The following is a 15,610-nucleotide window of genomic DNA, read 5'->3' on the forward strand; positions in this document are numbered from 1 at the left end:
AACTGAATGAAGTTGTTGTATTTTACAAGAGTGTACTAAATCGGCGTAGCACTACTCAATAGCTTATCAAAAGAAAAGATAAACAAAAGGCATAAAATTTTCATATAAAATTCTTTTTTATTGACAAGTGTTGTATAGTTAGTGTTGATCTTTTTGGTTCTGCATTGCACTCCATGACAAAGGGATAGCACTCAGGTCATCCAATGCTCTTATCGTCAATCTGAAGGAGAATAATTAACCCATTTCTCATGCATGTACTCAGATCAAATTGGTGCGACTGACTGATGTATGTACCCACTGGCACTAACTAGTGGACTAAGAGGAGGCTTCCATTCATGATATATGTCAAGCATGCATATGTAAATCATTATGGTCTAATAATTATGGTTAGGAAACTGTAAATCAATTCCATAATCCACATAATCATGTTTCACCCAAATGAACATGCATCCACTTCTGTGCTCATTAGGAATTCAGGATTAAGAAAAACAACTACTCACCTTCCACTGATTCAGTAATCTTCACACTAAAAAGATCAATAACAACAGAATAATTCTCTACTAATTCTTCATTAGACAAAATCAAGAGAAAATAGCGAATCTAAAAAGGGGGAAACAAAATTGATTTGAAGCTTTAACACATCAAAAATTAAATCAAATCAAACAAACAACATCATCAGAATCTACAACTAACACCTAATCCAACCACACATTCATGAAATCATTACAACATAATCACTTAATCGTATAGAATTGAAACCCTAGATTAAATCCATATCAAAAAAGTAGAAACTATTACTTGTATATACATACCTCCTGTGAGTAGAAAGCTCTAGATTATCTGAGAGAGAGGTGGGTTTTTGGAGATCCAGAAGTGAAAAACGGAGACTGAAGAATTGTAGTCGATTTTAAGGATTTTTATCCTTTGTTGATATTAATTTACGAAAATATCCTTATTTCTGCGACTCGTTTCGGCTTCATTATCGGCCGAGTCAACCGAGTTTTCCGGGACCTTTCCATCTCGGCGAAATCATCTATTTCGTTGCTTGGTGATCCGAAAACGGAAATTCCGCCGGAATTCCGGCCGAGATGTCTGAAATTGACTACATTGATTGTGGGTGAAATCAGCTAAGGGAATCATAGGCGTAAGGAACGCGACTGTACCTTAATCGATGTGAGACTTGGTTAGGGCTCAACTACATTCCAGTCCGAAGTTAACTTGTAGTAGGCTATTGTCTGTAGCGGCTTAATACAGTGTGGTGTTCAAATCTGGTCTAGGTCCCGGGGTTTTTCTGCATTTGCGGTTTCTTGGTTAACAAAACTTCTGGTGTCTATGTTATGTCTTTTCCGCATTATATTTGTTTATATAACTGAAATGTTGTGCGTAGTTCAATCAATTGGTAAATCCAAACTTTGGTTGTTGATTGAAATGATTGACACTTGAACATTGGTTTTTAATATCGTTCAAGTTATTTCTCATATCAATGGGGCTCACCGATTTTTATCTGTTTGATTGCAGATTGTATTGAGAAATTGAGATATATACTCTTGGATATATTTCCTTGATTGAGTCTGACTGTCTAGTTGATTCTCTTGGAATTATATTGGAGTTAGTCCATACAGATTGCCGAACGAAATATTGGGTTGGTTGTTAGACCCCCGCTTTTTCATGGACGTTTATATAGACCGGTTCTGGTTAAAGATAATGCCCAATATTTATGCATGTTTTATAGGCTATAATCGGGCAATATACACCTCTACATACGCCCATTGTCGCAATCGGTTTCTATAAGCATTCATATCCACTGATTGTTATAATCGATCTTTTTGTAAATAAATGTCACAATATGTTTATAAAAACATCCACAACCACCTATTCTTACAAATCGTTTATATATTAATTATTAACATCCATCGATTCTAGGTGTTTTTCATGAATGAAGAACATTACCAAAAAATCGGCCAAGGAGTGCATGAACATCCACCTACTCTTGGTTGATGTTATTACAAAAATATTTTTGTTAGAGCGAGAGCAAAACACGCAGTCAAACTCGCTTATTGAGACCAATTCAATGTATTTCTCAAACTCGGACTAAACTACCCCATAATAATCACCATTGAGTCGTTGAGTTCTCATTACCACCACTGCCTATCACCATCTACTAACCAACGATCAAAATGAAATACTAAAAATAAGTCAAGTAATATCAATGAAGCTACTAAAAAAATAAAATAATCAAGGATCTCTTCCATTGAACCAACGTATGAATCTCAATTTTATTGAGAGTTTCTCCAATGATTGTTGTATGTGTTTCCAAGATGGAAACACAAAAAAGACATCCTCATCCCAGTTTCTTCTTAAGTCTCAGGAAAAAAATTATTTATCTCCAATGGTTTTGTTTGTCATCTTTTTTTGATTAAATGTAAATTTTATATTTAGTGATTTTAAGATTTTATTAGAGCTAACAATGGTTATTTAATATTTTGATTATTTTAGTTGAGAAAAAGCTTAGAGCTATTGCAATGGTCATTGTGTGCGTTTCCTATGTGGCAACACAAACAAGGCATCCTCTTCATATTTTTTTCTTAAAATTAGGGGAAAAAAATCCATATCCAATGGTGCTATTTGACCTAGTTTGTTAATTAGTATAGACATGCACCTTGAGGATGTGAACCCAAAATTAGCCACGTCATCTTTACATTGATTAAAAAAGTTAGGGTTGGGAAGGATTTTAGAGAAAATGGATCTACGTGGACTTACACATTTATCCTTACACACATTCCATTGGAGAAGCTCTTACTAGGATAGCTTGATATCCTTAATATAAATGTCTAAAACTAGACATTCACCTTGAGGATGTCTAACAGAATTAAGCCATATCATTTTCACATTGATTTAAGAAGTTACGGTTGGAGAAGAATTTTGGAAAAATGAATGTCTATCATATGCGAATTTAAACATTTATCTTCACATACATTCTATTAGAAAAGCTCTGATGTAACTGCAATCACCGATTCACAAATCTATTCCTTTTTTTGTAATTCTTAATTTTTTCTGATGTTGGTCGCACCATTGGTTTAGGGATTCATAAATGGATCCCATCTCATTTAAGTACTGAACATGTTGTCCATGAATCATGAATGTTATTCGCATCTTGCCAATTATTTGTAGATGATCGTGAAGGTAGTGTAACTACTAAAATCATTCATTAATCGTCTTGTTAGGGATGGTAGAGATGCATAAGTTATCTTTAGTAATCGCCAATCATTAATATTTTTGTAAACTATAGTGGTAGTTAGCCTTTATTTCTCAGAGATGGGGCGTCGATGGAGTTAGGCTAACCCCTAGCTGCTAGATATCTAGCAGCTAGATTGGCCATCCACGTCAGGTATGGCAACTTTCTAAGTCCTATGGTATTTCTAATCTAGCAGCGAAACGCTGAATAAAACAGCGCTGAACGCTGAACCAAACAACGTCACATGATTTTATACTAATCATTACTATTTCTCTCTCCACCTTTTTCCTCTCTCTCTCCTTCTTTTCCCTCTCTCTCTCCCTCTTTTTCCTCTCAAATACGTCTCACTTTCTTTCTCTACCAAAAACATTTACCTAGCGCTGAATGGTTCAGCGTTTATGTCATTTTTTCAACGCTGAATGATTCAGCGTTTCAATCTCGCTTCTAGTTGAACTGCAGGCAGTTGCTAGGAGAGAGAAGTATCCAGAAGTAGTGTTAACTTTTTTCCCACATTTTTTTCTTGATTTTCAACACTTTTTGGCCAATCTAGCAGTTCAATCTAGCCCATAGGGGTTAGCCTTAGAGAGTGGTGGTGGAGTTTGAGGGATGTGCGTGAGTTCTTTAGTTAATATTAACGGGGTCATTTGGTCTGAGTTAGAAAAATATAATCGATCCCAATAAACAAGTCAGTTACGATTTTTGTGCTTCCTAGATCACGTTTTGCCCTTCCTCGAACGAAAATCTTACAAAAAAATCAAAAAGCTTTCATGTTTTGGTGATGATCAATTAATATTAGTCGATTGCTAGATTAACAAGATCAAACATCTATTAATACCCAAATTAACACCAATTTAGTCATATATTCCCTCTGTTTTTGCTAAAATGAAAAAGTGAAAGTATCCTTTTTCCAGAAACGGAGGGAGTATAAATTAGCCATCAGTCAGACTAATTGATTAATGGGTTTTTGAGTTTACTCTAAATATTTCTTTCAAGTGATGAGCCCAAATAAATGACATAGGGCCCAGAATTAGTCGGGCAAAAAAGAGGTAAAATGGGACGGAGGGAACATCAATCAAAGAAATCACAAAATGTCCCGCTGTTGGTATGTCCAGGGCATTACACTTCCGCTGAAACAAAATTATGCATTTTCTGACATGTAAATTCATTACCTATCAAATTGAATTTCAACTGTCAATTACAACTCTGACGCGTCAAACAATATCCTTGAAAATTCATCAAGTGAAGATTGTAACAAAATAGTAACACAATGATAAACTAAGAAAGACTGAGAAATCCATAATGGATGGACAAACTAAATATGAATTCTGAGGTTATTATGAATTCTGAGATCAGCTGATGAGATTCTTCCTCTCAAAATGGCAAACCTTATCTTGCAGCTCTTGTATAGTAACGGATGCAGCCTTCAATTTGTTAGTCAAGTTTTCTTCTACAGCATCTCGTCGAGTCCTTTCCTCTGAAAATAAATCGATAAGTGTGTCTTGCTCGTTGTCCAGTACCTCAAAGTTATCATTTGCTTCTTTCAATCGAGCTTCCAAGGATCGACATTTCTCCTTCTGTAATTCTGGTTTGCTCTTCGAATCACTTGATAATATTTCAGTCGTACGCTTTTTCTTGTTCCTCCATTCGAGATTCTCAGTTATCAAATTATTGCCAGAAGTTGTACCCGAATCAGCTACTTGTTCATTTCTTTCTGAAGCTAAGTTCTGATCAGCTGGCTTCTCCTTGACATTGACAATCACGCCTGATTCTTTTCCATTCTCCACACTCATTCCTGTACCCTCATGATTCTTACATCCATTCCCCTGCTTGCCTTTCCCTCTTCGAGCAGATCTAAGAGTCCCTCTTCTAGTACTATCTGAATGAATTGAAAGCGAATCACACTTCTCCATAACTGGGATTGTAGTCTCTGCATTGACCACTGGGATTGTAGTCTCTGCATTGGCCAGGTAGTTGGGTTTAGGCAAGTAACGTCGAGCTCTACCACTGCGTGACGTGCTTGGAGTGTTCATATGTTTCGGGTCAAAATAACCAATAGCACTTTTGTGTTTATTCCAGTATTTTTTTAGTACATCTATCAATTTCGTTTCCAGTCTTGAAAGCATAATTGTTTTCTCAAAATCTTGTTTATCATGAGCTGGTTTGATAAAGTTAGCCTCCACCACACCGATAACCCCACGCCCCCCACTTGATGGAGTGTTCTAAACCCTCCAGAATGGCTTAATTAGTCTGTTCCTGTGATATACATTAAACCCTTGGATGCCGAGGTGTACTTTTGCATCCTTATGGAACCCCATTTTTCCTATCACACGCTTCGCGTTCCCTGTAGCACTATCAAGACCAGTTGGTTTGTATCTGATATTTTCTAACTTGTACATATTGCTCACAATGTTATGGTGCACAACATCTTGACCGCGCAAAATGATCCGAAATCCTGGTGGAGGCTTAAGATATAGAATGGAAGAATAACTCCTTAACGAATGCGTATAAGTCAAAAATTGCTCAGATTTAGGATAATCCTTTGCCATTTGTATCTTTGTTTCATCTCGGTTGGCACCTCTAATTTGAATGTCATGGATATCAGACTCAAAATCAAGTTCTAGAGCTCCTTCCTCATCTTCCCAAAGATTGTATATGATTATCCGAGTACCTTGATCTTCAATAAAATTGAACTGCTCTAAAAGCTCAGCTTCGCTTGCATAAGGAGACCACTGCACTATTGTTTCTACATTCTTATTCCAATCGACTGAAGATGACGATGCTTGTACAATGTTGCTCCAATCTTCGCAATTTTTCTCATAATCAAGTATGGGAACTACAATATCCTCCTTGCCAGTGCACGTCAAGAACGTGTACGACAGTAAGCCAATGCTTTGCGTAGCCCTTCCCCCATCTTTTCCAGGATATCGCGAGAACACAATGACATCAGCTCCAACCCTCATTGTACTAGTTTTAAAACCATTCCCATACTGACCGATTGTATTCGCTAATTTACTTTTCGCAGAATACCCTAAAGACATACAGTGTCGCATTGTTCCCGGAGACATACCACCACCATTATCTTCTACAAGCAACATCCTAGAACCATCTTTCTTATTTAAAAGCATATTTACATGACAATATTTACCTCCATTGATGGCCTCATCTAGAGAATTGTCCAGCAGCTCCACAACAGCTCCAAGAACCCACTTATGACTGGTCGCATTAGAATGCAGAAACCTTGGATGCACCCTCACATGATCCATACCATCAATTAGTGTCGTTATCGCCTTCACGTCCCGAAGAACTGTCTTCATAATCCCCTGCCTTCCAGAACTGCCTACAATATGGAACACAAAATAACTGAGCAGTATTGGAATCTCCAGGATTCCATGAAGATAATGGTAAAGATGCTACGATTTTTTCTTCCTTTTCAAATTTATTCAGTGGTTCAAGAAAATCAGGGGGTAATACAAATTTAGTCTTCTTGTTGTCAGATGTAATTTCTTCTTCTTCTCCATTAGCCCTCCTGGCTCTTTTATAAGTTAACCAAGAAGAAGAGGAAGAAGAAGAAGTTGAATCAGCACTTTCACCATTCAATACTGATGGATTTTCCATTGCAAATCAAAGTATAAGGATTTTTGTGATGAAAATTTCTGTAACAAACTACACCCCAGAGGCTTAAACAGACTACCCACACTTTCCAAAATTGAATTTACTGATCCCAACAGTTTCTATTTTATAAGTTTGTTTCTATTTTCAATCAGATTTCAGTTATTTCTATCCTAGTGAATTTGGTAGGTTTGTTTCCTAAAAAGGGACTCCATTAATGAGAGTAGAGGCTTAAGTGTGATAGAGAGAAAGAAGTAAGAAAAGATCTGATCATTTCTGCCCTAAATCCTAATCTCTTTCATAAAAATTATGAGATTACGTAAATACCCCTTAACTTATTAGCTAAGCCAAGAATTGTTACGGTATAGATGATTTCATTTTATTTAGTTGTTCCCGCTTTGAATCTGCGCCATGTGTCATGTGGTATATTTAGCCCTCACCCTGAACTCGGAATGTGGTATATTGTTCCCGCTTCAATTTTAAACAGACTATACGGAATTTCATTGATTGAGTTTTTTTTTCTCTACAAGTTGACACTATTTCTCTAGTTGAGCTTGTCATTCATGCCCAGCTTGCAAATAAACTTCAGAAACACCTTACTTGGAACAACTATAGTCTGAATATCACCCAATCAATCTTTAGATAAAATTTTAGGTAACTCCACAATTTTATTGTTGAAAAACTTGTCTATATCCACATGTCTGTTCAATCATGATGAACCAGATTATGAGCAATATCACATGCCGATTTGTCATCACAATATTGATTTTCTAGGCAAATACCCCAATTCAGATAGGAGATGTTTCAACTACATCACTTTGCATATACTTGGTGCATGATGTATGTACCTCATCTCTAATGGTTGAAATATGGTTGTGTTAGCAATGGCCAGAGAGAGAGAGAGATGGATCGAACCTTATCTCTAATGGACATATTATGCGCCTTTCCCCTTCTTTCTTGGCTCTCTTGCAGTCTTCAGGATTATCTGTATGCACGTTTTTTACTGTAAGGTAGAGTTTTTTTCCACTTCCAGCAACTTTCTTCATCCTGAAAGATAGAGAGATTCACGATTCTCTTTTGTAAGTTACACATGTGAAAGACTTCAAAGAAAAAGATCAAAAGTAAGAACTAGAACTCTGAGACTTAAAAAGAGAATTTACACGTTGAAAATGGCTTAAAGCTGAAATAAATGTAGAAATATCTAAAAGGCACGGTGGTACTAGTAGAAGAATTACATGTTGAAAATGGCTTAAAGCTGAAATAAATGTAGTACTAGTAGAAGAATAAGGTTATAAAGAAACAAGTGGAAATAAGATGGGAGCAAAATTGACTATCCTTTCTATCTGTTGCACGTGTTGCCACGCTTGGACGGTCCCCGTGTACATCACTGCAAACAATGTTGCAGAGAATAAGTTATCACTCAACAACCATGGATTCCAATTATTAAGTAGAGATGGGAAAAGAAATATAAACATATAATGCAAAGAAAAATAAAGAACCTCATCATCAAATGAAGAAATACCTATACATCCTAAAGTCCTGAAAATGACAATGCTCATCAGATCTATGCTGGAACAGAAGGAAAAATCAGCATGTGCCCAGATTTTGAAGTTGGCAGACAAGAGAAAAACCAAACCTGAATCCCAACAATTTTCAATTCTGTATATACAATCGCATCGCAACCCAGTTTCTCGAGCATAAGAGGAGCGCTTCTTCTGATCTGAAAATCAAAAGATGATTTTAGTGGATAAGTTATGCATGCCCAACACACAACAATCTCAAAAATAAAATTTAACTAGGGAAGATTAATTGCTGATAAAAAAATTGACATGATCTCAACACTACATTACTCAATATGGCTAATCTCAAACACTTCTCCTCAAGTTGTTGCATATATGACATTCATGCCCAGCTTGCCAATAAACTTCAAAAACACCTTACTGAGAACAACTATAGTCAAAATATCAACCAATTGAACTTTAGGTAACTCTACAATTTTATTATACAACTTCTCCTTAATGAAGAACTTTTCTGTATGCACAAGTTCCATTCATTCATGATGAATCGGATTATGAGCAATTTCACATGCCGCTTTGTCATCACAATATCCATAAATTGATTCTCAAGGTGAATACCCCAATTCAGTTAGGAAATGAATCAGCCACATCGCTTCGCATATATTTAGTGTCATGCAAGTGCCTATTCAGCCGATCTGCATCATGAAGTTTTTTTCTTGTTTTTTGCTCATCCATGTAACAAGATTACTTCCTATAAAGGTAAAAGATCATGAAGTAGACCTCATATCATCGTGTGACCGGCCACAATCAGAATAAGTACACGCATTTACACTTGTAAATCTTGACCTTTCTTAAACAATTCATTTTCTTAGGGCAGACTTCAAGTATCTAAGGATTCACATTCAAGATCAGATCTTCTGTGTGCCAAGTACATTAGTCTTAGCACGGGCCTTTGGTATCTCCCTTCGAACCTACGTTAATCTATTTCAATCTTTGGTAAAAGAAACCAAAAACAAACTTCCTCATGGTGCAATGGGTCCTTAGTAGAGAGAGTGGCGGCTACCCAATAACACCACTTCATTCTTCTTTCCCGATAGAGAAACCGTAGTGGAGATAACAGTAGGTTAAATGGGGCAAAAAGTTTTGGGCTAGATTTCAACTTATTTTATATTCGTTAAAATCTAGCCCCAAAATTTCTGCCCATTAACCCACTATTAACTCCACTACGGTTTCTATAACGGAAAAGAAGAATAAAATGGTGTTACTAGGTAGCCAACTCTGTACTAAGGATGCACCGTGACAGTGTTTGTTTTTGGTTTTCTTTTACCAAAGATTGAAGGAGATTAACATGGGTATTGGAAACATCAATGTGTTTGAAAGTGGTAGCAATGCAGATCTTGCAAGAAATTAGGAACAGGCAATGAGTCCACCTCCAACAACTCCGGGTTCTAGTATCAGTAATTCTCACTTAATTCAAAATAAGTACAAGTAGCGGCATGAAATGGCACTCAGCATGCTAACATAAGTGTCAATTGATTAGCTAAATTAGTGGCACATCAAACCAATTATAATTGTTTCACTTTAAGTGATCTACGTTGGACAAGTTAATTCGCCAACAAATGAAACTAAGATTAAGAGTAGATCGTACCTAACAACCCGGACTGGATATCCTTTCTTGCAACTCACACACAAGGCTTCATAAGATTTCTCAAACTCTTGATCAACCGCTTGGACTTTGTTTGTGCGTTTGTTACCACTGAGGTTCCGGCCCCCACTGTTTGCCAGGCAAAATATTTCATCAAATTAGCCAAAGAATCAATGCAACTCAGTAAAATGAAAGTATATGAGGAAACTGATCAACACTAACACATAAAGCAAGTATCTATAATAAAAGGGTGACAATTTTAAAAATTAACCTTCATGCGTAGGGAAACCACTCTCCATGGTCACCATCTGCATATCATCTCCAGATAGAGCGATGGATAGCAAAGCATGCTTGGACTTTCCAGCAATTCCAACAACATGAGGAAAGTGGACTCCTCAATGGCTGCATTCCAACCTATCTTCACAGGAATCTCCTACTAGGACTCCCTAATTCTTCTCAGGGTCGTATAGGTCCAAAATGGTCTTGTGGGACAGTGGCAAAGATCTTTCCGCTGCAAGCATTGGCCTTTCTGGATTTCTGTGACCGCTCTATTGTATAAGCTTTATCTGTTTATTCTGATTATGAACATATTCATAGACTGTCTCCTAAGTCTCCCTTGAATCATCTACCTTCCCCACATGTATCGCAACAACGAGGGCTGAGTTAGGATTATTTGCCAAACTTGACACATTTTCTTTTCCCTTCTCTTGCTCATTTTCCAAGCATTTTAAACAAAAGTATCACCACACAGGGTCTGCAACAAGTAACAAATACAAATTGAGTTTCCACAACAACCTGAGCTCCAAATGAGAATTAAAAAAAAAAAACAATTTGATTTACCGTAAAATAATCACACATCAAACGAGTTAGGTGTAAATCTGAAAATTCAGAACACTAATGTCAAAACCTTTTGATAGAAACATTGTAATCATATACGAAACACCCATCGTCACAGAATAGTAAACCACATTTTCTATGCAAGAAATCAGGCTAGTTGTACAAATTACTTATCTAATTAAATGTCTGTTCTTATACAATCTCTATAGGGGTTAAAGGATGAAGCATTATTGACACACCATAAATAATTCATTTCATCAGTTCTAAATGATTATTGAGATTGAACATGTTGGGTAGCAGAATTGTCAAAAATCCATTTCAAGACAAGTCTTTTGATTCTCATTTAACTAATCACCACAAACAGCACAAACCAAAATTAGGGTTTTGAAAAAGGAATAAATCAGAATACAAAATTAGAGTAACAAGAAACTCACTTTTTGCTGAAGTTTGATATAGCTTTCGTAAAGTGCTAAGCCTTTGATGTAAGATCTTCAACTGTATCCATATTAATAATCTCTTCACCGTTCTGCATTTGATGATTGCTCGGGATAAACATAGTGAATTATGCAGATTTACGGTGTAAAATCATTCTAATTTTTCCTCTGCTTTCTTATTCCTCCATGACTGTAAAAGTTTCTGTCAATTTCTCCGCCCCCACCCATAAATGTAACGTCAACTTTACTTCACTGCCTTGTGTTAAAGTAACAATCCTGTTATAGGGACCGCATGTTCCATTAGAGGGGTGGCAAGTGTGATAACAATGTCCCTCTAATTGGTTAGGGGATGTTCTATAGGGGTGTAAATTGATTAATATATCTTTTTTTTTGGTTGAAAATACATAATTGTTCTCTCCTATTTCTAAACCTAATGAATCAAAACAGTTTTTTTTCATCTTCATCTTCTCTTCTCCTCTTCCATTAAAACTGAAATTTTCATCGTCCTCGATTAATCGGAAATTTGAAAAATTGATAATCATTGATTGAAAACTATATTAGAGATGCCGAAGAAGAAGATTGATGAAGATTGAAGTCAGTTTTGTATCAAAAATCAGGGCTTTGGAACAAAATTGAAATTGAAATTTTTGTGTAGCATGTAAGTTACGATTGGTAATAACGCCAATTGGAACCGTAACTATATATTTGGTTGATGCTACAGTTCATTTAACTCAAATACCAACCGTAAGTTCTTGATTTTGAGAAAGAATGTCCAGTTACGATTTTTTTTGCAACCGTAATTGATTTACGGTTGGTTTCAATACTTAAGTTACGAACCGTAATTCTTTCTGGATGTTTCATTTTTTTTACGGTTTGTATTTGCGTCATTGTTATCAACCGTAATTGAGTTACGACTTGTAACTCAAATAACCTTACCAACCGTAAAACATATTGTGTCTTAGCAATTTATCCGGTTCAAAAATTAGTTGAACTACCAACCGTAAGTCAGTTACGGTTGGTCTCGATTCATTAGTTACCAACCGTTATTTGTTACGGCTGCTATATGCTGTCATGTTTCAAACCGTAATTACGTTACGGTTCGTACCGAATTTTTTTTTACCAACCGTAACTGGTATTCCGATTGGGTTTTCCCCAAATTGAACCAGTTACGGTTGGTATTCGATAATTTATGAACCGTAACACAGAGTTACGGTTGGTCAAGAACATAATTCCAACCGTAAGTTCTTCTGAAAATGTAAAAGTTTTGATTTTTTGTACGTATTTTAGATAGTTTTGAGCAACAAAAAGCTAATGAGAACTAATTTAGAAGTATAACTGGTCATTTTCAGGCTTTGGTTCTTCACTTTATTGGCTAATTTCTTCAATTGATTGAGATTGACCTTGACTTTGGGTTAAAATATCTCTACCATCTAACAAATACTCCATATCCGGATCTCCATCAAGAGAAATGTAGTATTTGTTTTCTCTATCATATAGAGATTCACCCGTCTCAAATTTGTCACTGGAATCACTCATTTTGGTTGAGTGAATCAAAATCTACGGTTTCACAAATATCATAAAAGTTTTTCTTTTCAACACTAAACTTTTTTTTAACTCTAAAAATCTGATTTTGATTTGTTTTAGAATAAATATAAGTGAAATTTAAATAATTATCAAAACTAAACTAGATTATCAATACTAAACTAGATTATCAGCACTAAATTATGTAAGAGTTAATTAATCATTTTTGTTTTTTTTTATAAGGGACACTTCAAATTACCATATAATGATCTTTTTTGTCCTATTACCCGCCATCCCTCTAATGGAATCCGCCGCCCCTATAACAGGATACAGTAACCCTTATCATCACCACACAAATGCATCCTAGTCTGGGTCCCACCAACCAGAAGAAAACAGACACGTGGTAAAAGAAAGTAAACCCACGATCCTTCCGCCGGTCAATGTAATGGTGAGTTGGCTGGTACTTCAATTTGTGGGTTGACTTGGGAATCATATCCGAGTAAATACTAATTTTGATAGCATTTATTTAAAATCAGTGCACAGATTCAGAATTTAATTGGCCAACACCAGCAGGTCCAGCACCAGACTATGTAAACTTGACTGATTTACTCACAGTTGCTAGACCATTTCACACATTTCTCAGTTATCTTGAACAAGCCACAGTCAGTGAAACGTTTCAAAACCAAGCCAATAACACTGATGAAGGTATACCAATTTTGTATACGGAAGATTATGACCAAGTTTCTGTCGGGCTTTAGCTTTTGAGTTAGAGTTTAATTCAGGTTTATGCTGGTGCTGCTGATACGAAGGTGGTGGAAGGGTCAATCGTATTAAAGTGGGTAGAGTTAGTAAAAGTTGGATTTTAATTAGTCATTTCACATTTTTAACTTTAAATTGGATGGTCAAACAAAGTCAATAAATTGACTGAACCCCAATTTTAAATTTGGACAATGTTAGGCACCAAACACAAAGGTATACCATTTTTATAGACACCAAACCAAAGTCAAAATATCCCTTGATTTTTAGTAGTGTTGTTGATGTTGTAGATGGCACGAGATAGTATTAGCAGATCTCCAAATAAAAAAGAAAAACAAGAGTAGGAGCACCTAAGTGATATAAAGTAGAGGAGGGATAGTACACCAACCTCCAAAATAGTTAAACTTGGCAACACTGAAAGAAAATAAAACAGAAAAACAAACGGACGGACAAACAAGAACAAGAAAAATAAACTTTTCAAGACCAAGGATAGCGCCTCTTAGTCTGAGTTCTTTGCCCTCTCCTCATACCGGATCTCTCCTTCACTCTGCACGGCTCAAATTTTGTCGATGGTGTGGCAGCGTGACAGTCTCAGTTTGCCGATTCTTGTGTTCTCTCTGTCGACCAGATCCTGCCAGTGCAGAAGCACTTGATCGGCCCTCAATTGTCTGTTTGAAAGTTAGAAATTCAACTCTGCATAAAAAACTAAGATGCTAATCAATGTTGAATGTACGTACCTCCAGATGGGATTGAAGCAGTTCTTTACAAACATCGTCTAAAATCCCTATGGCGAAAAGCATCTCTCTCTTTTTCAACTAATCACCAGAAACAACAAAATTAGTGTTATGAAAAAGGAACCAATGAACTAAAGATTCAAAATTAGAATAACAAGAAATGACAATGATACTTACATTTTGATCTAGTAAAAGTTCAGAGAATTCTCCAAAGATGCTGAGCAGAGCCGGTCCTGGGGTGTTCAGAGTGTGCGACGTACAGGGCCCGGCTCTGAATTGAGGCCTTTTATTTTGGGACTTTCTCTTTGAAGTCTTGACTCTTGAGTAAAAAGGATTACGACGGAGGAGGAGAGTAGATATATTCGAAACCTAGACCCCTTACTGCGTTGAATAAAGACTCGACCACTGGACTAGAGTGCTAACCTGATAGCCATATTTTGTGTAAATTTATTAGATATAACTAAGAAGGCCTACCTGAACGCTCTTAATTGATTATAAATATCTCACTGCCTAAGATTTAATACAATAACCTGCTTTTGGATTTATGTATAAAATACACATGTTACATTTAAGTATTCAAAATTTTCTATTATTGTATGTTGCAATTTGATTCTCGAAATGAAAAACGAATTTTCCTTGTAATATTTTTGTTTTTCTTAGTTGTTGATAGTAATTACGTTTCCTAATGGTGTACATGTACTATGTTATTGGGGAAAAAAAATTAACCATATATAAAGGCCCTATGATTAAGTTCACACAAGGCCCTTCAAGACTCAGGATCGACTCTGATGCTAAGAGTTTTCTTAATGATTTAATATTTTTTAATATACAATCCATCTTAAATCTCTTCTTCGCGGTTCAAAATTGATGTCGATAAACAAAAAATCCAAATAAAAAGAAAAATAGTGAATCATAGCAATACTTATAGGAATGGAATGGAAGCATTGCGATGTTCCAAGAATAACTGATAACCCAAAACAGCGCAATGTTCCAAGAAAGTCGATATTAGTCAAGCGTTTTGATAACTTCCTTGGGAGTCGTGACTCCTCCTTTCTTTCCCCAATTGGAAGGGACGTGGGTGGGCAGTCCGGTGGATAGGTGATTGTTGAGGTCTTTTCGTTTTCGTTAAGTCGACGCATCTTTTTAGTACTTTCACTAAACATCAACCATCAAGTTGCGCTTACAAAGAGGTGTACATATATATACTCGACCGGCAAAGAGAGAAGCCAGATATTCTCAGAATTGATTGACAAAATATCTAGGAGAAAACGAAAACAATCCGTCTCTGACCATGAGGTCTCCAGCTCAGCTCCACTCACGAA

At 36.2% G+C, this 15,610-nt stretch overlaps 1 long non-coding RNA gene and 1 pseudogene across 1 annotated transcript; both read right to left on the reverse strand.

The window, feature by feature from the left end:
- Window positions 1-4,361: 4,361 nt before the first annotated feature.
- LOC113355744 lies at window positions 4,362-11,507 on the reverse strand (annotated as a pseudogene).
- A 2,468-nt stretch (window positions 11,508-13,975) lies between these two features.
- On the reverse strand, window positions 13,976-14,596 carry LOC113361106. The gene is made up of 3 exons (XR_003364946.1): window positions 14,466-14,596; window positions 14,292-14,369; window positions 13,976-14,222 (listed from the first exon to the last, which is right to left on the reverse strand). It is a non-coding gene; the product is annotated as an uncharacterized LOC113361106 (long non-coding RNA).
- Between the last annotated feature and the right edge of the window lie 1,014 nt (window positions 14,597-15,610).

This window comes from Papaver somniferum, chromosome 3 (genome assembly GCF_003573695.1).
Source record: "Papaver somniferum cultivar HN1 chromosome 3, ASM357369v1, whole genome shotgun sequence".
Lineage (NCBI taxonomy): Eukaryota > Viridiplantae > Streptophyta > Magnoliopsida > Ranunculales > Papaveraceae > Papaver > Papaver somniferum.